Source organism: Schistocerca americana, chromosome 4, assembly GCF_021461395.2.
Source record: "Schistocerca americana isolate TAMUIC-IGC-003095 chromosome 4, iqSchAmer2.1, whole genome shotgun sequence".
Lineage (NCBI taxonomy): Eukaryota > Metazoa > Arthropoda > Insecta > Orthoptera > Acrididae > Schistocerca > Schistocerca americana.
Genome location: NC_060122.1, coordinates 654,761,861 through 654,787,511, shown reverse-complemented (window position 1 = coordinate 654,787,511; position 25,651 = coordinate 654,761,861).

Sequence of the window (25,651 nt, the reverse complement as noted above, 5' to 3'; positions counted from 1 at the left end):
ATACGCTTGAAGTCCTATGAGTCTATACATACACTCCTGGAAATGGAAAAAAGAACACATTGACACCGGTGTGTCAGACCCACCATATTTGCTCCGGACACTGCGAGAGGGCTGTACAAGCAATGACCACACGCACGGCACAGCGGACACACCAGGAACCGCGGTGTTGACCGTCGAATGGCGCTAGCTGCGCAGCATTTGTGCACCGCCGCCGTCAGTGTCAGCCGGTTTGCCGTGGCATACGGAGCTCCATCGCAGTCTTTAACACTGGTAGCATGCCGCGACAGCGTGGACGTGAACCGTATGTGCAGTTGACGGACTTTGAGCGAGGGCGTATAGCGGGCATGCGGGAGGCCGGGTGGACGTACCGCCGAATTGCTCAACACGTGGGGCGTGAGGTCTCCACAGTACATTGATGTTGTCGCCAGTGGTCGGCGGAAGGTGCACGTGCCCGTCGACCTGGGAGCGGACCGCAGCGACGCACGGATGCACGCCAAGACCGTAGGATCCTACGCAGTGCCGTAGGGGACCGCACCGCCAGTTCCCAGCAAATTAAGGACACTGTTGCTCCTGGGGTATCGGCGAGGACCATTCGCAACCGTCTCCATGAAGCTGGGCTACGGTTCCGCACACCGTTAGGCCGTCTTCTGCTCACGCCCCAACATCGTGCAGCCCGCCTCCAGTGGTGTCGCGACAGGCGTGAATGGAGGGACGAATGGAGACGTGTCGTCTTCAGCGATGAGAGTCGCTTCTGCCTTGGTGCCAATGATGGTCGTATGCGTGTTTGGCGCCGTGCAGGTGAGCGCCACAATCAGGACTGCATAGACCGAGGCACACAGGGCCAACACCCGGCATCATGGTGTGGGGAGCGATCTCCTACACTGGCCATACACCACTGGTGATCGTCGAGGGGACACTGAATAGTGCACGGTACATCCAAACCGTCATCGAACCCATCGTTCTACCATTCCTAGACCGGAAGGGAACTTGCTGTTCCAACAGGACAATGCACGTCCGCATGTATTCCGTGCCACCCAACGTGCTCTAGAAGATGTAAGTCAACTACCCTGGCCAACAAGATCTCCGGATCTGTCCCCCATTGAGCATGCTTGGGACTGGATGAAGCGTCGTCTCACGCGGTCTGCACGTCCAGCACGAACGCTGGTCCAACTGAGGCGCCAGGTGGAAATGGCATGGCAAGCCGTTCCACAGGACTACATCCAGCATCTCTACGATCGTCTCCATGGGAGAATAGCAGCCTGCATTGCTGCGAAAGTTGGATATACACTGTACTAGTGCCGACATTGTGCATGCTCTGTTGCCTGTGTATGTGGCTGTGGTTCTGTCAGTGTGATCATGTGATGTATCTGACCCCAGGAATGTGTCAATAAAGTTTCCCCTTCCTGGGACAATGAATTCACGGTGTTCTTATTTCAATTTCCAGGAGTGTATTACGGGAAGGAATCCTCAGTAGCAGTTCAGTTGAGGAGGAAAGGACATCTCTAAACAGGGCAATCACAGAAGCTGGAAAGGAAAATATAGGGACCAGGAAGTTAACGCGAAGAAACTACGGGTAACAGAAGAAGTACTTCAGTTGATCCAAGACACGGGGTGCTTCAGTCTGGAACATCGCGATCGCTACGGTCGCAGGTTAGAATCCTGCATCGGGCATGAATGTGTATGACGTCCTTAGGTTAGTTAGGTTTAAGTAGTTCTAAGTTCTAGGGGACTGATGACCTCAGATGTTAAGTCCCATAGTGCTCAGAGCCATTTGAACCGAGAAACGGGAAGTTCAATCTTTTTCAGGTAATTTCAGGAATATAGAAATACAAGTCACTTAGGAATGAAATAAATAGGCAGTGCAGGAAAGCTAGAGCGAAATGGCTTCATGAAAGACGTGGAGAAATCGAAAAAGAAATAAATGTTGCTAGACCTGACTCAGCCTACAGAAAAGTCAAAATAACCTACGGTGATATTAAAAGGAAGAATGGTAAAGTTAAGGGTGTAATGTAGATGAGAAAGCGGATAGGTGGCAAGAGTACATTGTACGCCTCCATGAGGGGAAAACTTGTCTGATGACGCGATAGAAGAAGAAACTGGAGTCGATATAGAGGAGATACGGGATCCGGTATTAGGATTAGAATTTAAAAGAACTTTAGAAGACTTAAGATCGAATAAGGCAGAAGGGATAGATAACATTCCATCAGAACTTCTAACATCATTGCAGGAAGTGGTAACAAAACAAATGCCCAAGTGCCGGCCGGGGTGGCCGAGAGGTTCTAGGCACTTCAGTCTGGAACCGCGCGAAGCTACGGTCGCACGTTCGAATCCTGCTCGGGCATGGGTGTGTGTGATTTCCTTAGGTTAGTTAGGTTTAAGTAGTTCTAAGTTCTAGAGGCTGTTGACCTCAGCAGTTAAGTCCCATAGTGCTCAGAGCCATTTGAACGAACTGCTCAAGTAGGTGTGGACGATGTACGAGCCTGGCGATATACCATCAGAGTTTCGGCAAAACATCATCCACACAATTCTGAAGATTGCAAGAGCTGGGACATGGGAGAACTATCACACTATCAGCTTGACAGCTTATGCATCCATTTTGCTGATAAAAATAATGTACAGAAGAATGGAAACGAAGATTCAACATGTGTTACGTGACGATCAGTTTTGCTTTAGGAAAGGTAAAGGCGTCAAAGAGGCGAATCTGTCGTTGAGGTTGATAATGGATGCAGGACCTAAGAAAAATCAAGCTACTTTCATAGGATCTGTCTATCTGGAAAAAGCGCACGACAATGTAAAATGGTGCACGATCTTCGTAATTCTGATAAAAATAGGGCTAAACTATAGGGAAAGACGGGAAGTATACAATACGTACAAGAGCCAAGACGGAACAATAAGAGTGGAAGACGAAGAGCGAGATGCTCGAATTAGCAAACGTGTAAGACTGGTATGTAGTCTTTCGCCCCTACTGTTCAGTCGAAATATGTCGAAGAAGTGGTGACGAAAATATAAAAAAAATTTCAAGAATGGAATTAATATTCAAGGAGAGAGAATACCAAAGGTAAGATTCGCTGTTGACATTGCTATCCTCAGTGAAAATGAAGAAGAATTAAAAGATGTGCTTAATGGAATGAATGGTCTAATGATTGCAGAATATGGATTGAGAGTAAATCGAAGAAAGACGAAAATAATGAGAAGTAGCAGAAATGCTAATAGCAAGTAACTTAACATCTGGATTGGCGGTCACAAAGTAGATCAACTTAAGGAATTCTGCTAACTAGGCAGTGAATAATCCTTGATGAACAGAGCAAGAAAGATGTAAAAAGCACACTAGTATGACAAAAAGGTAATTCCCTTCCAAGGTTAAGTCTCCTAGTAACAAAATAGGCCTTCATATGTGGAAAAAATGTCTGAGAACGTACATTTGGGGCACAGCGTTGTGTGGTAGTGAGACATGGACTGCAGGGAAACAGGAAAAGAAGAAGACTGAAGCATTTGAGATGTGGTGGTACAGAATAACATTGAAAATTAGGTGGACTGACACGGTAAGAAGTGAAGGACGAAAGAATGTATGGCAAATACTGGCAAGAAGAATAGACAGAGTGGTAGGACGTATGTTAACACATAATGGAATAACTTACATGGTACAAGAGGTAGCTGTAAAGTCTAAAGATTTTAAAGGAAGGTGGAGATCGGAATATATCCAGCAAATAGTTGATGACGTAGGTAGCAAGTGCTACTCCAAGATGGAGAGTTTGGCATAGGAGAGGAATTGATGGCGGATAGCTTCAAACCAGTTAGAAGATTGCTCTAGCGCTGCACAACTGACTAGCGAGTCAAGCTAACCAGATTGCAAGACTGCATTAAAGAAAGAGTCAAGGATCATGTCCACTATTTGTGCTGCACGCTCATGGATATTTGTCCCAGTAGAGTAAAGGTGAAATACTTACAGTGGCAGAAAACATACGAAATCCTTACAGCTTCACCTTGAATTATGATGTGCGATGAAAGGGAAACAGATAAACAAGGAACTGCTGAACGAAATGTGACGCGACTTGCAAATTCCTTGGGGGAAATGCTGCGATGGCTCTAGGGCAGGGGGCAGAAAAAAAGCACACGTGTTATTTCTGGGGCCCCCGTGTTTGCTGCTTTCGAAGGCCACAGGGGCCAGGCGTTGGGGCTGTAGGCGCTTGTCACCGATAAAGGAGGCGCCGCTGTGGCGTGTGAGTGTTGTGCGTGTGTGTGCGTAAGGCCCGAGGATAACGATCAAAGCGCTCCGAGACAAAAGACGCTCACCAACCCTGGAGGCGTACCGCGATAGTGCCGACATTCCGGTGGGCACGGCGCCTGCCGGTGGGGAAGGGGGAGGGGCAGTTGTGACGGGCCACGCCCCCTCTCTAGCTCCTGCTACTGCCGAGCGCCGATGTGCCGGATTTTGAGCACAGAGTAGCCTTCCTCGTGGAGGTCACTTGGCAGAGTTCTGCTGCGAGGCGGAGAGAGCTCATTGTGTGCTGAATCAACAGGTCGTACAGCCAGATTCGAAAGTCAAGGGGAACTAAGCTGAAATGCGTCCGCAGAATACATAATGAATAATTTCAGCTCCATAATGGCTGGGAACTTCTACCGAGGCGCAAGGATCCTTATAATGAATTGAAATGCTTTCGACGCAACACAAACTTGTTTTCAGTGCACGTAGACTGGCATTAAATTTATATTCCGAGCTCTAGTTACCGATGTAGTATTACCACTCCAAAAGGGATATTGCAGTGCTACATCGTATTCGCAAGGAAAACCATAGTGCGTATTAAAAATTTTCGATTTCTAGTGTGTTGTTTCATTTTGTCTTCAAGCTAGACTAACTGTAAAGCAGAGCTACTTTAAAGATGATGCTTGGTTTTGCACGTGTAAGGAAACCGGTATTAGCAGAAAGAGTAAATAGACTGATAGAGCACGCATGAAATGAAAATATCGTACACGCACATGAACTTAAACGTAAAACTGTGCTTTTGGCAAAACGTAAAAAACACACTAAAGTCACACTTGAATTATACAACTAATTCTAGTACTTCAGTTCAACGACATGTATGGAAATAAAATGAATTGATCAAATTGGCTGAGTTGTATGTGAAGCAGGTGCCAGGTTGCGATTCATTGATAGGGTTCTGGGGAAATGTAGCTTACTTTAGAAAGGAGACGGTTTACAAAACGACTGTGTGTCCCATGTTCGAATGTTGTTGAGGTATAGGGGACCGATACGGATTACAACAGGATTTTGTATGTATATCACGAAGGACGGCACGGATGGTCACAGGTTATTTTGAATCACAGGAGAGCGTCACGGAAAGGCTGAGAAACTGAAATGTCAGATATTTAAAAAAAAAAAAAAAATGCCGGTTATTCAGCGAAAGCACTCTTACAAAGGTTCAAGAACCAGTACTACGTGGAGGATCTATGAGTATACTTCAGCCGCCAATATATCACACCCGTAACAGATGCCACGTTCTCGAACCATTACGGTTAAAACAATGCTCTCACTCCCCCTGCCTTCCAAACAAAAAAGTAACGGGAATGTTATGTTTCTGTGCCACATAATTCCCGCTATTTTGAAGATTGAAGTATTGCCAATTATTTGTTTGGGTATGTATTAATCCGAATGGAAAATAAAAAAAATGAAACATTGTGTTTATGGTAAACGCAGAAGATATGGCTGCTTCCCCGTAGTAATTCCGTAGTAGCCAGTGAACAGATTTTGATTATTTAGAACACTGACATCAGACGTTGCAGTTTTGGATAGTTAGATATCAAGCTAGCGAAACTGTATAAAAAGTTCTCAAAAGAAAATTACTCCATATTGAAAAGCTGAAGGTGAAGAAAACTAATTATAAAATCCAGAGTTGAGTCCTGTGACGATACGGATAAATAAATGGAGGCACTAACTTGTTGCCATCATGATGATTCCTCAAAATAACTGATTCCCCACATGATTCTGCAGAAGTAATCTTCTGTCTATCGACATTTATAAAGGAGAGGGTCTGCTTGTTTGTACATTTGTTTGTAATTCATACAAATCTACAGTGTTATTCCGATCTTGATGAAATGCAGTGAATTTTACCTTAAACAAAAGAGGACGATCATTGTCTAAATAAGATTTCGCAATCTGTCTTGAAACATATAAGTATGAAATATATAAGGGGTAAGGGATGTTACCAAATGTCCGTAAAAGCGCTTGGCCGATGTACTTCAGATTTTCACATTCAGATAAAACAATGAAGAAAATTTTAAAAATAGTAAATGCCTAAAAGACGAAATTTTGCAATTTTTTTAAGTTTGTGGTAAGTGAAATTCAGAATTCAGAATCCAAATATACCTCTCCAAAAGAATTTAGATGCAACTGTCAAAAATTCTCAAGAAAATCGGTTTGAAGCTCTCCGAGCAAGTTTAATGTGCTAAAACAAGGCATATTACTCTTTGAGAACCAGTGTGACTCTACAGTAGACTGTTTGCTCGCTTCTTGGGTGCCTGCGTTCGATTATATGTGAACTCAAACTTTTTAAGCATATTCTAGGAGCTCTTTCGTGAAGTGAAGAATACGTAAGGCATAGGAGTCTGATTATCTCTACATCGAGTCTGGATTCGGTCATTATTTTCGTTTCTTTTTTTTTCATTCAGTCCGAATACCAACATCATTTAAAAGTAAAATCCATCAAATATATGATAATTAACATACCTAATAGTGGTTACAATGAAACATACACTTCCTTTGGTATCTAATCAAGTATTACACACAAAAATCAACTTTTTATTACAAACAAAAGATCTTAATTACTGATTCTGTATAAAAGAAGTTAATCAAGGTTGTTTAATTTAAAATAATAGACATGAATTTTTATTCAACTTTTTGTGTTTTTGCATTTCACATTATGCGCATACAACATGCACCTCGGTTGAGAAATTGCCACTACTGATCGATTGTTCAACGGAAGCGTGAGAGTATCCAGAAATGGAAGTGCCGTGTGGCCTGGTGCAAGTTTTTCGATTTGACGCCACTTCGGCGACTTGCGTGTCAATGGGGATGAAATGATGATGGTAAGGACAGCACAACACCCAGTCACTGAGCGGAGAAAATCTCGGACCCAGCCGCGAATCGAACCAAGGCCGTTAGGTATGACAATCCGTCGCGCTGGCCACTCAGCTACCAGGGGCGGACAATATCCACAATAATTCCTTTAACAATGTTGTCTTGTTGAGATGACAATTACTATGAGGTATCATTGCACAACGTGAGGGCAGATAGAAAGGTTTCGACGCGGCGTAAAAAGATTCTTGCAGTGGCACAAGTTGTATTTGTTATGAATAATACTACACAGAAAAAAAAACAAGAATTATTTTTCTCATGATAGAGGCTTATTCTAGAAATGGAAAGCATTCTTATGGAAGCTAAAGCATTTCAGGACTAATGGAATGTCAAGTAGTATCTAAACATCTCATTTTTACTGAATTCAATGGAATATGTAGCAGTGTAGTGCTTTTATAAGCGAAATAAAGGCAGGAAAATAAGTCATTTACATCCTCCTAACAAGAAAGAGTCATTAGAAATGAATCATCATGACAAATTGGGAGAGAATATGGATGAAAATTGTTTTTATCTTTTTCAAGAGCATTTACCTTCTGTTTCGTTATGAATATTGTTAGGCCAATTGTATCAGACTAATGAATTACTTAGAGTATTTCTTGAATTAAACACTATTACATGTTGCCAAAACTTTACACAAAAGTGTCATTTTCGATCTGACACGTAAGTAACAACTAATGGGTACAGTTTCCAAGAACTAATTCTGCAGGAGATTTTCTTAGAGAGCCAAAACATATAGCAAATTATCCTTCGTCTACTAGGTTATCCCTTCATACAATTGTTTCGAAGATATTTACTGTAGATTGTAATCTGTTATCTTATTGACTATTAGTTATGTGGCTGTTTGTTTCATTCTGGATACTTTGCTTTGTATCTCGAAACTGGTACTATGAGTTACCTTTCTTTGGTATTCAGTCCTTCCTTCAAAAAGGCAATTTTTGATTGCAATTCTCTCTCATTTATCTGGGGTCCTATGCCTGATAACACAGTCAGTAAATTGTAGTGAACTGAGTTGTTTAGCATTAAGCTATTTGCTCTGTGTGATACCGAAGGACTTCGATTTCAGAAATGTTCCTTTCTGATGGAACCGTCTAGGTATCTATTAGTGTATAACGCAAGAAATTGACTTGTTGGTTCGCTTCGAATGACGGCTATGATATTCGATAGAGGGAATAAATATAATATTATTGCCCTCCTTTTATATATTCACTCACTCGGCTGTTTTCGTAGATTTCAAGATTAGTTGCCATCGACAACAGATGGCACCGTCTTTAAGTGCCTTACAAGGACGTGGGAATAATTCCAGATTTACATCCTCACTTTATGTTATCTGCTGACAGAGAACGGTACATAGCTCTTTGCCATGTATCAAGACGCCCACAAAATTGTAATTTGGTAGTGTGGGAGAGTAGTTATCAGCCAGGCTGTAATCTATCCGGTGTAGGATGCTTCCACTCAACATCGGAGGTGGGAGGGGAGGGCGCTTTCACTGGAAGCCCTGTCTGTGGATCGTGGGGCAACTGACTGTCGATCTCAGTCTAGACCGTGTAAAGCTAACGAACTCGTCCCTTCTCGTAGGGGGTCCAAGTTGACCTCTTCAGAGACAGAACGTGGAGAGGCACTGCAACCCACAGAGAAGAAGGTTATCATTTAAATGTTCATATACTGAGAATAAAGACAGCGCTAACGCGCTGCTTCCTGGACTCGGGTAGGCGCGCCGGCCCCAGATCGAATCCGCCCGGCGGATTAACGACGACAGCCGGTATGTCGGCTAGCCTGGATGTGGTTTTTAGGCGGTTTTCCGCATCCTCCTAGGTGAATACCGGGCTGGTCCCCACGTCCCGTTTCAGTTACACGACTCGCAGACATCTGACAGACATTCGTACTATTTCACGATTTACACTAGACGCAGACAGCTGGGGTACACGTCTTCCGTCCTGGGGGTATGGGGTGACGGCAGCAAGGGCATACGGCCACCTCTTAAAATTAATCATGCCAGTTGCGTACTTAACCCTGCTGACCCTGCTTACAAGGCGGGATAAAGGCAGTACCGAAGTAAGAAGAAGAAGATACTGAGAATAAAGACCTTATATATCGCTAAGGCTTCATAATGTTGCGACACACTGCACAAAATCATATCCAAAACATCTATGAACATTTACAGGGATAGTGAATTATTAAGCTACTAAACAGGTGGTAGTAACAAAGTGGTGCAGAACGTTCCATTATCTGAAAGGTTAAATTATATCTCTTCACTGATGATACTGCAGGTGAATGACCTCCGGATAAATCGGAGAGAGAACTGAGAGAACTGAACGCATGAGTAGCAATCTCGGTTGCTAGGTATTCGGTTTTTAGGCGAACTGTTCGATGTTTCAGCTAAGTGTTCGGTGTTCGGTACTCGTGTATGAGTGTTTCTTTATTTTTAGAATTCCATCTCTATCATTAATTTATTTGTTGATATGAAAATAAAGTCAATATACGTTTCGTGCTCTGTTTCCCATCGGTACGCACTGCATTTGTGACTTAGACTGATTGCTATCCGACTCTTTCTTTCTCTACATTCCGCTGCCATCGCATGGACCCAAGCACCTGTTAACCAGTTGAACCGCAGCGGTGAACACAGTTGTGTTTTGACCTTATTGCGCGCATTGTTTCATATGCGCATCTAACATACCCGTGAATTAATAAAGCGTAATAGAAAGAAAGATTCCTACTGATCTGGTATATTATAAGAAAGTTTTAATCGTATATAATTCCCAATTTATGGCTAAAAATTTCTTTAGGTATGCCTACTTCCTGTAAATCCTACTGTTGTGGTACCTTACGCATTATCGTTTTGTTCGTTATATATAGGAAGAATATAATGTACTTAGCATAAAATATGGATTCTACGCTCAGGAAAACAATAGTCATTATGGCTCATGTGCTTTTATAAAGGATTCGCTTCAACATTTAATTTGCGAAATGCCAATGCATTTTCAATAACGCGCAGCGCCAAGGAGGGGGGGGGGGGGGGGGGCGTACTTTACGCCCCAATCCCCAAAACTGTTGTTGTGTTATATTATAAAAGGAAGTATTTTACTGATGTATAAGCAGAGTCCATAACCTGAAAATATCTCTTTGCACACACTCAACAATACCAAAGACTTTCAGTAAAGAGAACTACCAAAGCTAAGGAGAAAGGGGGCCAGGGGTCCATTATGCCCACAACAAAAATACCAATTTTCTTTACTTGTTGTTGACTGTTACAACATACTTTTTAAAAGAGGTATTGAAGTGTAGGTGGGGTCCAGAACCTGAAACTATGGAATCAAACATTCAGTGTGAAAAGACGTATCTATTACTATTATTTTGGTGAGTTTAACTGAATCTGGTAGAAGACTTCATTAAAAACAATTTTTCTTTCAAATTTTTAAATTATAATGTACCTGGCTATATTGCAATAGCTTAAAAAGATGGGCATAAGATACATCTCCTCCCCTTCGATATTGCAAGCGTTAATGTTTTTTTGTGTTCATCTTCAGCTAAGCAAGTTCTTTCGTCATTCAATATTCCGTAATTTTGTAAATTTAATCTGTCAACCTAGTAGTGATAGGCCTAAAAGTAGGCCACTGTAACTATGGTCGAAACGTTTGTTACACCGGTAACATGTATAAATAATATGATGCGGCGGTGCCATACCCAGAAAACTCCTATGTTACGTGAAAAGTGGCCTAGGCGTGAAATGGGGGACGGGGTGGTTCCGATGTCTTATTAGCATATGGCGAAGAAGTGATAGTCCGTACCGTGCAGCGCCCTGAAACAACGCTCCAGCGCTAGACAATTGTTCTCGCTGTCTAAAATCGGGCCACTTCATCGCGCACGTCATCACGCGTCTCTGTCGAAGGTAATGAATAACAAAACTGTAACGAGAGTCCAGGAAACAAAAGTCAGGAGCCAAATATGACATTCCTTGGCATCTGTAGAGCGCACCGTGTAACTGCAATCGCTGATATCCCCACTAAAAGCTTTCGACCTCAAACAATAGTTCCAACTGCCGAGGAGCGCATTTACCTGATAGGACACAGAAATCAGATAATGCTTTCGCCCCACAGAGGTTTCCACCATGCATTGACGCCAACAGAAACCAGTTTTTTTATATCAAGACCCCTCTTTGAAGAAGAAGGAGCTGATTAAATTTTTATGTATTTAATTTTCTACAATGTAGTAGAAAATATAGAGATAGAAACTGGGGCTCCATAACACTGCAGTTGCGCATTTTCCTACAGATAACCCAAAAACCTGTCAGATTTTACCGTCACGTACTCTGAATGCTGGGACAGTTTTCTTGAATAGTACAGACAATACCCAACACGAACCCATGTTCATCTGGACTACTTTCAAGTCCACAGAGAGTCTTATGTCAACAGATCAATCAGTTCACATCCACCTCGTCTGGTGTAAAATACCGGGTGATCAAAAAGGCAGTATAAATTTGAAGACGTAATAAACCATGGAATAATGTAGATAGAGAGGTAAAAATTGACACACATGCTTGGCATGACATGGGGTTTTATTAGAACAAAAAAAAAAATTCACAAAATGTCCAACAGATGGCGCTGGACAGCAAAACGTCAGTGACTGCACATGACAATCGTGTATAAAAGGAGCTGTAATGAGAGAGAGAATCAGATGCGCCAGCAGTCGCAGCATGTTGATGTTACCTGAAAAGCGCTTTTAGTGAAGCTGTATTATCAGAATGGGGAATGTGCTAGTTCAGCGTTACGATCCTATCGCCATAGGAAGGGGATTCGAACGGGTAAAGGTCCGTTGACAAATGCAGTTGTGGCGAGAATGATTTCGAAGTTCGAAGCCAAGGGTTGTTTAGACGATAGACCCCGTAGTGCCCAACCGAGCACAAGGCATAATGCTGCTGAGACAGTTCAGGGAGAAATGGAGACTGTAGCGGGTTCGTCTATGCATGGGAGAGTCAGCGCTCGCGCAGTCGCACGTCGCACCGGCAGTCCATACACTACTGTTTGGTTGGCACTGAGGCGTACCCGCCGATGCTATCCGTACAAAATCCATCGGCTTCATGAACTGTTACCTGACTATTCATTGAAACGGAGGTCATTTGCGGTGTGGGCGTTTCAAAAGATGGCGGAAGATGACGATTGGTTGAGTAACCTGTTGTGGACCGACGAAGCTCATTTCACGCTCCGAGGGTCTGTCAACGCCTACAACTGCAGAATTTGGGCTACCTAAAATCCTAGAACTGTCGTGTCAACTCATTGCACGACGAGGAAGTAACGGTATGGTTCGGATATAACACATCTACCGTTATCGGGCCTTTTATCTTCGAGGAAATGAGTCATTCTTGTTTTGTAACTGCTACCGTGACGGGTGAGAGGTACGCCGATATGTTACAGAATCGCATCATCCCCAGCCTGACTGATAAACACCCGCTGGAACGTACGATGTTTATGCAGGATGGCGCTCCACCCCATATTGCTAGACGCGTGAAAGATCTTTTGCGCGCGTCGTTTGGTGATGATGGTGTGCTCAGCCGCCACTTCCGTCATGCTTGGCCTCCCAGGTCCCCAGACCTCAGTCCGTGCGATTATTGGCTTTGGGGCTACCTGAAGTCACAAGTGTATTGTGATCGGCCGACATGTCTAGGGAGGCTGAAAGACAGCATCCGACGCCAATGCCTCTCCATAACTCCGGACATGCTTTACAGTGCTGTTCACAACATTATTCCTCGATTACAGCTATTGTTGAGGAATGATGGTGGACATATTGAGCATTTCCTGTGAAGAACATCATCTTTGCTTTGTCTGACTTTGTTATGCTAATTATTGCTATTCTGCTCAGATGAAGTGCCATCTGTCGGACAGTTTTTGAACTTTTGTGTATTTTTGGTCTAATAAAACCCCATGTCATTCCAAGCTTGTGTGTCAATTTGTACATCTCTGTCTACATTATTCCGTGATTTATTCAGTTTTCAAATTTATATTGACTTTTTGATCACCCGGTATATTTCACGACCGAAAATTACGCATCACTAGCGTAAAACATTCGCAGACGTAAAATTAATAAAAGGGTACCAGACTATGAGAGGAAGTCCTCGAGTCACAGCGTAAATAAAATCATGGAGTTAAGTGGACAACTCGTTACTAGTTGAATAATAAATTCAATGATGAGTGTAGCTAAATGGTTATCGACGTGACAAGTACCAGTTGTGTCAAGGGCCACATGATCCGTTGCTGCGAGAACGTGACGCCGTGAGTATGTATGCGTGGGCCGAATCTGCAACCGGCTAACGTGGAAGTCGATACTCCATCAGAGGACATGAATATATTCTCCGATCAGATCGCGCCCCCACTGACATGCTGGCTGGCCAGGAGCTGTGCAGAGTCGGTGACAGCGCTGGCATCTGCTTACCGGGTAAACACGGTCTGCAGTGAGACGTGCACAAGGCGTGAGCGGCGCCCGCAATTAGCACATGATTCCGGCCACGTCACGCCGGCCGTACTTCGCTCAACAGCCGTGTCGTGTGTCCTCCCAGGCAGATGAGAGACAAACGGGCTAGACGTCACCCGACCCGTGTCCCTCTGTAACGGATGAAACATTTAGACCGGCATCTGACGTAAATGACGTACTAGTGGTCCCGAAAAGCAGAGTTCAGTTTCATGTTCGCACATCACTGTTTACCTTCACTGTAGTTTCCCTGTATCGCTTGGCAGCTTGGCTGTGCATCTCCTACAACGATGTATTGGCCAATTCAGTCTCCATTTCACTCGCCGACGAGCTAGTCATACATCTTTCGTTTATAATATGACACTGGAAATTGCAGCCAATACATTTTACTAATTTTAGCATTTTCATCTACACACATTTGACATGTGTGCTACTTTAACTCAGTCGAGGCGCAAATTAAATTTAAGAGGCTGCGGAAGTAATGAACTCGAAAAGGAGGAGCAGCGAATCAAGTCATGCGGCTTACATAGCCAACTTAGTCAAGCAAATTTCAAAAGCACGATCTCTCAAATAAAACTGACAGGGTCCGAATGTTGTTAAATAAAAACCGGAGTAAAGCCAGGTGACAGAATACTTCCGTTTCTGTCTAACGTCGTACTTTATTATCATAATATAGCTACGGGAAACGCAAGGGAAGACATGTGAGCATAAAAAAAAAAAACGATATGAAGTATCGAAGACTCCTCTTTCGTGATGAAAAGAACGAAGGAAGGAATATAGGACTACATGTTGCATAATTCTGCAACGAATTGACATGAACGATATACGATTACAATTATGTGCATCTGTTCTACGACCCATCTTGAAAACGGGAATGGCCGGTGTCTTCTTCCAGTTTCTACCCACCCTTCTTGGCTCCAGCAAACTTCCGCGTTAAACTGCTCTCTCGCGTAAACTCTGTAGAATCTTTCAGGTATCTCCTACTGTTCTGAAGCGTCTCCACTACAAACCGACTGTAATTGTTTTCCTATTTCTTGATCAGTTACCTGCCTCTTCGAAATTCGTACGATGGATAAAAGGAGAGAGCGTGTTACGATCTTCCGCAGCGCAACAGTTTCGTATTTCAGAATTCAGTACTGCCTCCTTCTTTCTGCCATTTTTCGTTCCGGTGTCATTATGGCCACTAACTGACTGAGTATATGATTTCCACCCCTTACTCATTTCACGTAAGACTTAACATTTTAAGGTTTTTAGTCAGACAGAGTGGCAAAATTTTACTTTCAAAGTCATTGAAAGCTTTCCACTTTGCTCACTTTACGCTCATTTTCGCTCGTTTAACGTTGGTTTGTTAGCTACGTCTTGATTTCTCATGAAGCTGTGGTAAAGCTCTCTTTGTTAACGAAGCAGTTTTTTTTTAAGAAGGCTGTTAAACCGTAATGGATCTTCCCCATCCCTTGACACCTTAAGACCTTGCTCGGAACATATTTGTCTAAGGTATATTTACCGATGTGTAACCTCCTCCTTCCTAATCGGCCAACTGAACTGCGATAAAACTGACCGTGATCGCAAATGTCTAACGAAAATTCACAGTGAATAAGGCTATCGTTACCGAAGGAAAACAACACCGGTTAGTTGAAGAAAAGTGTACAAAAGACTCTTCTGAAGGAAGAATCTAATCAATATTCAAGCGAAAATTAGATGATAATTTTGAAATGGGTGGAATATAGAGCAATCGCTCACGGACTACACAGGGGGAAAAAGGACACCACAGAATATTTACTACAAAAGTCACAGATAACACAAAGAATACACTGATTAGCTAAAAAGAAGGGATAATTAAACTGTCGCCAGCTCGCTAGGGCAATGAATCTCCAGAATCTCGAGAAAGAAATTTAAGCAAATAATCACTGGCGTGGGAACAGAAGGATGTCACGCGGTTCCATAAGTCAACAGTTCACGAGAAAATAAATGAATCAGAAAGCATTGAGTTTGCAGTTACTTATTTTGAAATACTAAATTTTGAAAGTAACTTTAAATGAAATTACTGGTTAAATAGATGACTGGCTTAACTTGAAATTTGTCACGTAAAGAAACAGCTTTCAGGAACATCAGCGTAACGTAATGCAAAATTTAGAAAAAGGCAAGCAGTTTACTTTTGATTATTGAGAGACTGAACTGAATTTACTGTAAGCAAATGAGCAATTGATTTTACTTTTAAAATAACAACAATAAAATACATACCAAGCCAGCAGAAGTCACTCGCTAAGCTAAATACAGAATAAATGAAATGGAGCGATATTAACTTGTGCTTCATCTTTAGTTATTAGTTTTACCAAAGATATTTTACTTTACTTTACGTAGCCTCTGTTAGGCGATACAAGAATGGAGAGTAACTGAGGCAGAAATTTTAGATTGAAACTGGCAGTAAATAGTTAATTTTTGATATTCTTAGGTCACTCGGTGATTGAATGGAGCCGTCCGGAGTGGCCGAGCGGTTCCAGGCGCTACAGTCTGGAACCGCGCCACCGCTACGGTCGCAGGTTCGAATCCTGCCCCGGGCATGGGTGTGTGTCATGTCCTTAGGTTAGTTAGGTTTAAGTACTTCTAAGTTCTAGGAGGCTGATGACCTCAGAAGTTAAGTCCCATAGTACTCAGAGCTATTTGAACCAATTTTCATTACATGTAGAGGAAAGGGAGCCTGCTTGATAATAATATCTGAGGACAATGACAACCCAGGTGCCCTACAAGTTTTAACTACTGCAAGTTATTATTTAAGGTTTTCATACTTCGTGAAAGAAATGTTCCTGGGCAAAGCATCTAAATTACTATCTTTTTCAGCTAACAGTCTTACGATTTTGTAGCTGTGCGGACGACGAAGAATGTATGCGACGACAATGCTGAACTGCCGTTGTTGTTGTTGGTGTTGCTGCTACTGCTGTTGCAGCTGCTGCCCGATGAGAACAACCCCGAGTCGTCTCCAGAGCCACCGATAATTATGGGACAGGCAGCAGTTGGAATCGCATCTTCCTCCACCTATCCACTCCTACCGTGCTCTCAATCGTGGATTAACGAATCAGACGCGTCTGCACTGGCGCGAGCATAGCTGCAGACCGCGTCGGCGGGAGCGCCCAACAAACACTTCCTCACCCTTTCGTAACTCAGGCTGCTGTCCCCCTCTCTGCTAGCAACGCAACAGAGGCTCTTCACACGCGAAGATAAACAACGGCACAACTACTACGATTTCGTCGTTGCTATCGATACATTTCTATAAAGTTCCCCTTGGCTATTACCCAACAATTTACAGTATTCTCGTTATAATATCAATCAGTTATATACAGTCAAAGTAGCAACTGCTGTGTAAAAATTAATAACAATGACAGCACACAAAACACTTCATATGTTACTGAAGAGATCATTATCAAGATTGTGAAAAACCACATTGAGACTGAATGACCAACATGTGGAGAGAAAAGGAATGATTAGATTCACATCTAAAAAATATGGATTGTAAATGGTATGCTGTCGATTTCACATTGTGTATTGTGAATCAAACCCACAGGGGTCCAGTTAATTGCAACAGACAGTTACCCATTCTCTGTGTATATTTCTGCTCCTTGATTTTCCTGGTTGCCATCATTTAATGATATAATTCAACAGGTAGGCCTCTGCCAACGTGAACGCTTGTTAATCAGTTAATGGCGTGCTGCGAGGCTTTCGCTGTTGGTGCGGCGCGTACAAGCAGCAGGTCGGAGCCCGGATCAGCGGCAGTAATCCGATTTCCATGTCCCTCTAGTAACATGGCAGAGGCCGCTGTAGTTCGAAGAAAACCGTTCCGGCCTAGGACGCAACGAATAACAGATTTTTACAGAGCAACTGTGCTTGGAATTGCCAGTTATATTAGCTCTTTGGCTCTGTTTTCCGGGAAAGAGCTACGGAACAGTCCGAAAATTTGGGCAAACAGAACAGAACCTTCTCTGAAGGAACAGTGGCAATGTGACGCACCAGAAGACTGCAGTTATTGCAGAGTTGCATTTCTGAGGAGAGATGCAACTCTCCTCAGAAACGAACACCTATTCCAACATTCACTACACCTATAACGTGTACACAAGTAACACAAGTATAAGTAGCCCCTAGTACATAAAGATATCTGTATTTTATAAATCAGATTACCACAGTTTGTCACTTCTGTTAGTCACAGAATTGCCAGATAGAATTAAAACCTCCAGATGCTCTTACTTGTTACTCCATTACAATAAGTAATTTATTGTTCAATAACGGAGAAATAAAAGTTACCAGGGCGTACGTTTTGAGTACAGAGCTACCTACAATGGAAACAAGAATGATGTAGTATCTTAAAAGAGGAAATTAAAATGTAAATGTAGTACCACGTAACACTTACATCGAGAAACATTGAAACAATGATTGCAAGAAAATAGAATAACTCGGTACGACGAATATATTCAACAGAATCTTCCTATCCGTACATCACGCTCTGATCACAGGAAACCCTCTACATTTCGTAATAATTTACTAACGAGGCCACCCAGATACAGCCAGTGAATATTTTTACTTTAATTTTTATTTTTGCAGGTTTTTTATTTTTTTCACCTTTTCGATGCTACGATGCATTATAATTTCCTCTTATTTATATGATTTGTATGTGTTTTATAAATGAAAATTGCTGTTTTTGCTAGCTCACGTTCAAGTAATAATTTAATTAAATATGATGTTATATCAACGTTTACAATATATTTGTTGCACCATCTTTTCTTTTCCCTTTGACCGTGTAGTGATCACGTTAGGTGAAATGAGCTGTGTTTCTTCTGGTCTTTATCCTTGTCCACTGTTCTTTCGTTCTCACACTTTGCGATGTATTCGGTAAAATTTGCTCCTGGATGATAGTATTAAAGACCTTTATCACAATAGCTTAAGTAAAGAATTAGATTGATTAACTGCACGGTACACCATTGAAACAGAATTGAAGAGGCAATGTAAAAACCTGGAAACGAGGCATTAGGAAAGAAAAAGAAATATCACAGAAAGTGTGGATTAAAAATTCTATCAACAGATACTGTGGGGGCAATACAAGGAAAACAAGCAGCATATAAAAAATATCTTTCAAAACTACCCTGCAAATAAGTTCAGAAACAGAAACGGAATTACACAACAGGAATAGTGAAGAGAGCTCACCAGCAAGCCTGGGACAGATTCATTCGTAATTACAATATGATATTCATGCCCATCAGCAGATAGAATGTGAAGCTTTGAAAAAATTAAGTTGAATAATATTACAAAAGAAGCACATTATTAAGTGCTACAAAAACTTATGATATGTTTCTAACATGGGACAGAAAAAAGAGAAACAACCGTAAACAGAAGAAAAATGATATAATAGTAAAAGAACTCGCAGGAGCTTTGAAAACCACAAAAAACTGATGCAGTGCGCTCATGGGATTCTGGCATATGCACTACGGTCAGTTAAATAATTCCATGAAGATAAAATCATGCCCGTATGCTGATGATCGTAAGCTGATTTTTTAAGAGAAGATGATTTGCAGAAAATAATATGAAAATGTTTTTTTAGTGAATCTAGGTTAATGGAAATTGTGGAAAATATCCGGAAAGAGCGAACTTAGTAACTAAGGGAACAAACAAATGTGCAGGTACAACGTTTTACTTGTATCCGATGCAAAAAACCGATGAATACGAAGAATGCTTGTAGATGAAGTTGAATAGATGTGGAAGTATCTGTAGAATAGTTAATATAACTTGAAAGCATAAAATACGGAAAGAAAGACTATTGAAATTTTACAAAACAGTCGCTTTGCCAACGATATTATATGGAAGTGAATCGTAGTTATTGAATAAAAGGCAACAAAAACGAATACAAGGAACAGAAGTAAGATTTATAACAGCAGTGAAGGGATGCAAAAGAATAGATAATATAAGATATGATGATGTTCGAAAGGCATTGAAAATTTGGATTGTAACAGAAAAATTTGACGAAAACAAAAATAAATGGATCGAAAATCTACAAATGACGTGTGCACCGAGGCAGCCATGTCAGATAAAGAAGTTTAAACCAAAATGGAACAGAGATTCTGTCAGACCGAGAAACAGATAAGATGGGAACAGTAACAAATCACAATTAGCATAATACCGAAAGTGCAGAAAAGAAGACTTCGCAGTCTCTTCGTTCTTCTGCTAATTATGTTTACGTCCTGTGGCTGGCCCTGCCCTGGACGCCTATGACAGATTGATCTTTTTGTTTGTAAGTCACCCTCTTGTAAATGTCTGTTGATTGTATTCTTCCAGATCCTAGTCTTCCTTTTGGATCCAGCTTACTTTGGTTCTCTTGTTCAAAAGAAACTGAGTTATCTGAATCTCCTGTGATCCATTCTAAGGATTTGTGCAAAGAATATGGTCCTGTTTTTCAGACAGTGACCGAGAGCCTCTTTACCTGAGTATGCAGATCTTCTTTCGCTCGTCTCCGAGTCTTAATATCCTAGCAAAAATGAGTTGCTGCTCAAGTTACAGTCTACGAAATAATCTTGTTAGGGCTCTGACTTTCTATTGCTTGTAAGTGTTTAGGGGGAATCACTAAGTGGTAATGCCTTTATTTTACTTTAATCAATGAACTTAATGGTGAGTTTATATGCTAAATTACTTTTCTTTAGTCGTGATCCCAAAGCTGCTTCTGCTGTAAGACTGATTTATACATTCACTGCGATATTTAAATCTTTGTAGCTTCTGAGTTTTCCCTGTTTCTAAATACGCATGTCTTGTTGTTCATCATACGCTGAGTCGTCCCGACAGCAATATGCACACCTGATTTAGCTGCTTATCTCCATGGCTTTATTAGGTACCTCTTCTAATTATTCCGACAATATCACAACATTTTCTTTTTCTTACACCACAGTTGAATTCCACTGACTCGTTTCATTTCCTGTCTCCACTGTCTGATCGGCTTATCAAGGATACAACTAACAAGCAGTAGGAAGAATCTCTTTCCAAGCGTGACTCGGGCTTTAAACTTGAAGCGATCTGAATGCTTTACTCTGCACTTCCATTGGCTATCGTATCCCGTTAAGTCTGTTTTTCGCAGAATTTTCTACAGGAATTCGTCTCCACCATATTTTGGAAGTTTTGATCTATCTACAGAATCATAAGCTTTCTTGAAATCATGAATTCTCGGTTTATGATACGTAGTTATCAGTTCCGAGATCAAAATTTCCTCCGAATATGATCTTCCGTTCCCGAAACCTTCTTGCTACTCACCAGTTCATGGACTTTTACTCGCTATTCATCACTGCTCTTTAGAATATCTTATAGGTCCCTGGTATTAACTTTATTCTTCTGTTATATAACATAAGATGTGTCGGTTAGACCGGCAGCGAGAGCAGCATCGCTAGTTCCTGCTACTAACAAGGCGTGTACACCGTTCGCTTGTTACATATTTTTACGAGCTTCAAACAGTAGCGGCTGCAGTAACGGATAGGAACTGTGATTGTTGTGTACAGATGCAAGCTGACCTGGCGACCCTCCGCTCACAGCTTCAGGCTGCATTGGCTTCCGTCACACAGCTTGAGGCTGCTGCCAAGGGGCGTCACTGTGGGGGATCGGACGCGGGGATGCCAGGGACGTCGAGCACGTCCCACGTGGCCTCCGATTGGTCCACTGCTGTGACCGCCCCGGGTACTGCCTGCACTGAAGTTGACCCCTCACCCGTGGTCGAGTGGGAGATCATTCCAGAGTCTGGCAGGAAGCGAAAAGCTTTCCGAGGGGCCGATCGTAGGGCCTCCCCAGTTCGTTTGACGAACAGATTTCGGGCATTATCTGTGGCTGACGATGTCTGAGCGGGATGCAGTCGTCCACCCTGCTCCAGAGGAAGCTTCTCGGCCCGAAAGGTCTGGGCTTTCACAGAGGGTGGGTTTGCTGGTAGTTGGGAGCTCCCAAGTTAAGCGCGTACTGCAGCCCCTTTGGAACATGGCTGCCAAGGAGGGGAAAGAAGCCAGTGTGCACTGTGTGTGCATTCCGTGGAGGGTCATTCCGGATGAGGAAAGGGTGCTTCCGGATGCTATGAAGAGCACAGGGTGCAGCCAACTGCAGGTGGTGGCTCATGTCGGTACCAATGACGTGTGTCGCTTTGGAATGGGGCCTATTCCGTTTGGTTTCGGGCGGCTAGCGGAAATGGTAAAGACTGCCAGTCTTGCTTCCGAGGTTAAGGCGGAGCTCTCCATCTGCAGCATCGTCGATAGAACCGACTGTGGTTCTTTGATGCAGAGCCGAGTGGAGGGTCTGTATCAGATGCTCAAGCGGTTCTGTGACCGTGTAGGCTGCAGATTCCTTGACTTGCGCCATCGAGTGGCGCCATCGAGTGGTGGGTTTCGGGTCCCGCTTAATAGATCAGGAGTCCACTACACACAAGAGGCGGCTACACAGGTAGCGGGGGCTGTGTGGAAGGGACTGGGCGGTTTTTTTAGATTAGAGTCTCAGGGAACCACGGAAGGGGCGTCCGTCTAAAAGTGGGCACATAAAACACAGTTGTAGAAACGATTGGAATTGTAGCTGTAAATTGTCGTAGCTGTGTTGGGAAAGAACCAGAGCTCCAGGCCCTAATAGAAAGCACTGAAGCTCAAATAGTTGTAGGTACAGAGAGCTGGCTAAAGCCAGAAATAAGTTCAGCCGAAATTTTTTCTAACGATCTAACAGTGTTCAGAAAGAATGGTTAAATATAGTTCTTGGTGGAGGATTTATTGCTGTCAGAGGTAGTTTGCCTTGTAGCGAAATTGAAGTAGATAGTTCATGCGAAATAGTATGGGTGGAGGCTATACCTAACAATCGGACGAAACTGTTAATTGGATCGTTCTACCGAACCCCCGACTCAGAAGATACAGTTGCTGAACAGTTCAAAGAAAACTTGATCTCATTTCAAGTAAGTACCCCGCTCATACAATTATGGTCGGTGGTGACTTAAATCTACAGTCGATATGCTGGAAAAATTATACGTTTACAGCCGGCGACAGGAATAAAACGTCATCCGAAATGGTACTCAATGCCTTCTCAGAAAATTAATTTGAACAATTAGTTCTTCACTCGAAGCGTAAGTGGTTGCAAAAGCATACTTGACCTTTTAGCAACAAATAATCCTGGACAAATAGTGAGTGTTGTGACGAATACAGGGATTAGCGACCACAAGGCAGTTGCTGCAAGGCTGAATACCGTAACACCTACAACCATCAAAAAGAAACGCAAATTATATCTATTTAAAAACACTGATAAAAATGCTCTTAACGCCTTTGTAAGAGACAGTCTTCACTGCTTCCGATCTGATCATGTAAGTGTAAAAAGTTGTGGAATGTTTTCAAAGAGATAGTATTGACAGCAGTTGAGAGATATATACCACAAAATTAGTAAGTGATGGTACTGATCCCCCATGGTACACAAAACGGGTAAGATAGTTTTTGCAGAAACAATGAAAAAGGCATGCCAAATTTAAAAGGACGCAAAATCCCGATGATTGGCAAAGTTTTACAGAATTTCGAAATATAGCGCGTACTTCAATGCGAGATGCTTTTAATAATTTTCACCGAAATTCTGTCTCGAAATCTGGGAGAAAACCCAAAGAGATTCTGGTCATACATAACGCACACATATGGCAAGACGCAATCAATACATTCACTGCGCAATAACAGCAGTGAAATCACTGATGACAGTGCCACTAAAGCACAGTTATTAAACACGGTTTTCTGAAACTCCTTCACCAAAGAAGACGAAGTAAATATTACTTAATTCCAATTAAGAACAAGTGCTAAGATGAGAAACATAGAAGTAGATATCCTCGGTGTAACAATGCAGCTTCAATCACTTAATAAAGGCAAGGCCTCCGGTCCAGATTGTATACCTGTCAGGATCCTCTCAGAGTATGCTGATAAAACAGCTCCATATTTAGCAATTATACACAACCACTCGCTCACAGAAAAATCCGTACTGGAAAATTGATCAAGTCACACCAATACTCTAAAAGGAAAGTGTTGGAGTAATCCATTGAATTACAGGCCTATATCACCAACGTCGATTTGCAGTAGGGTTTTAGAACGCATAGTGAATTTGAACACTATGAAGTACCTCGAAGAAAACGACTTATTGACATATAGTCAGCACCCAACATACCATCTAGCTAAACATCTGGCTTCTCTTCTGAGTCCCATGGTGGGGAAATGTGAACACCATATTCGAAACTCAGAAGATTTTATACGGCGAATGAAGAACTTGCGTCTTGAATCTACAGACTTACTAGTGAGTTTCGATGTGGTTTCCTTGTTCACACGGGTGCCTCTGATGGACTCATTACAACTTATAGGAGCCAAGCTGGAAGGGGACGTCTTACACCTTTTCAAACATGTGCTTACCTCGACTTATTTTTTATTTAACAACCAGTATTTCGAGCAGACTGACGGTGTTGCTATGGGTAGCCCTTTGTCTCCCATAGTAGCAAATCTTTTTATGGAAGATTTCGAGGACAAAGCACTTCAGACGGCGGTTCTGAAACCCAAATGTTTTTGGAGATATGTAGATGATACGTTTGTGGTATGGCCGCATGGGACAGCAACGCTTCCTTCTTTCCTGGAACATTTGAACTCCATCCATCCAAGTATCTGTTTTACCATGGAGGTAGAAAAAGATGGTGAGCTCCCGTTTCTGGATGTTTTGGTGCGTAGAAAAGGTAACGGCTCCTTGGGTCACAGTGTGTTCCGGAAGCCTACCCACACAGACTTGTATTTACAAGCTACGAGCTGTCATCACCCCTCACAGCGCAGCGGTGTATTACGGACGCTAGTGCATAGGGCTAGAGCCATCTCAGATCAGGACAGCTTATCGGCAGAGCTCAACCATCTCCGCTCTGTATTTGCCCAGAACGGGTACTCCGAGAAGCAGATCCGGAACGCGTTTCGACCAGCACGCTCCAAACCTCAAGAACAACCTGAAGAAGCAGATAACACCACAGGGTTGGTTTTTCTACCGTATGTCGGTGGCGTGTCTTTTAAGGTGGGCAGAATTTTCAAGAAACACCGTATTAAATGTGTTTTCCGGCCTCCAGCAAAAGTGAAATCGATGCTGGGCTCTGTTAAAGACAACCTCGGCCTGAGGAGACCAGGAACATACAAAATCCCGTGCCAGTGTGGGAAATCTTATATTGGGCAGACGTGTCGTACGGTCAAAGACAGATGCGACGAACATAAACGTCACACAAGGTTGGGTCAGCCAGAGAAATCTGCGGTTGCTGAACATTGCCTTGACACGGGACACGGCATGAATTACGAAGAAACCAAGATCCTCTCGCATGCTTCCACATACTGGGACTCCATCATCAAAGAGGCGGTCGAAATACGTATAAGCAGTGAGCTAATAAACAGAGACACGGGGTTTCACCTGAGCAAAGCCTGGGAACCAGCCTTGTCGGCACTAAGGAACCGTCAGCCACAGATTAGCAACCGCACCGAGTCAACGCAGATGGGAAGCCTTAGCGCAGATGCTTAAATCGGGCGCCAACACCTCGCGCGCGCGAACGGGGTCCGTCGCTCCCGGCCGCATTTCTCGCGCCGCGGCGCGCTTCCGCAGACCGCGACCCGTTTCTCCAGCAGAGGACTCTGGTATTCGACGCTGTCTACGATTGGTCTTCGATGACGTTATGCCCCGCTGGCGCCTGCGCTGTTCTAGAAAGCCAGCATATAAATTGGCGCGTTTCTCAGCGACGCGACAGTAGCACCTGAAGATGGCGGGCAGTTGTCTCGCTGAAATATTGTGCGGCTTCTACAATATTATCCGGCGTAAGTCCCGAGAACCTATCAAGCAGGATACAATGGCTTTAGGATACTCTTCCCTAACAAATCAGAGTATGCTTTCAGGTTAGATGGGCTGCAACGTCATATCAATAAATGGGCTCATTTTGCCATGTTCTTAGTAAATTTTACGCGATTTTCTAATTGCCGGAATAACTTCACATAATTTCTCAGTTTGTGAAGCTACACTTCGTTTGCTCCTCCCCTGCAGTGTGTC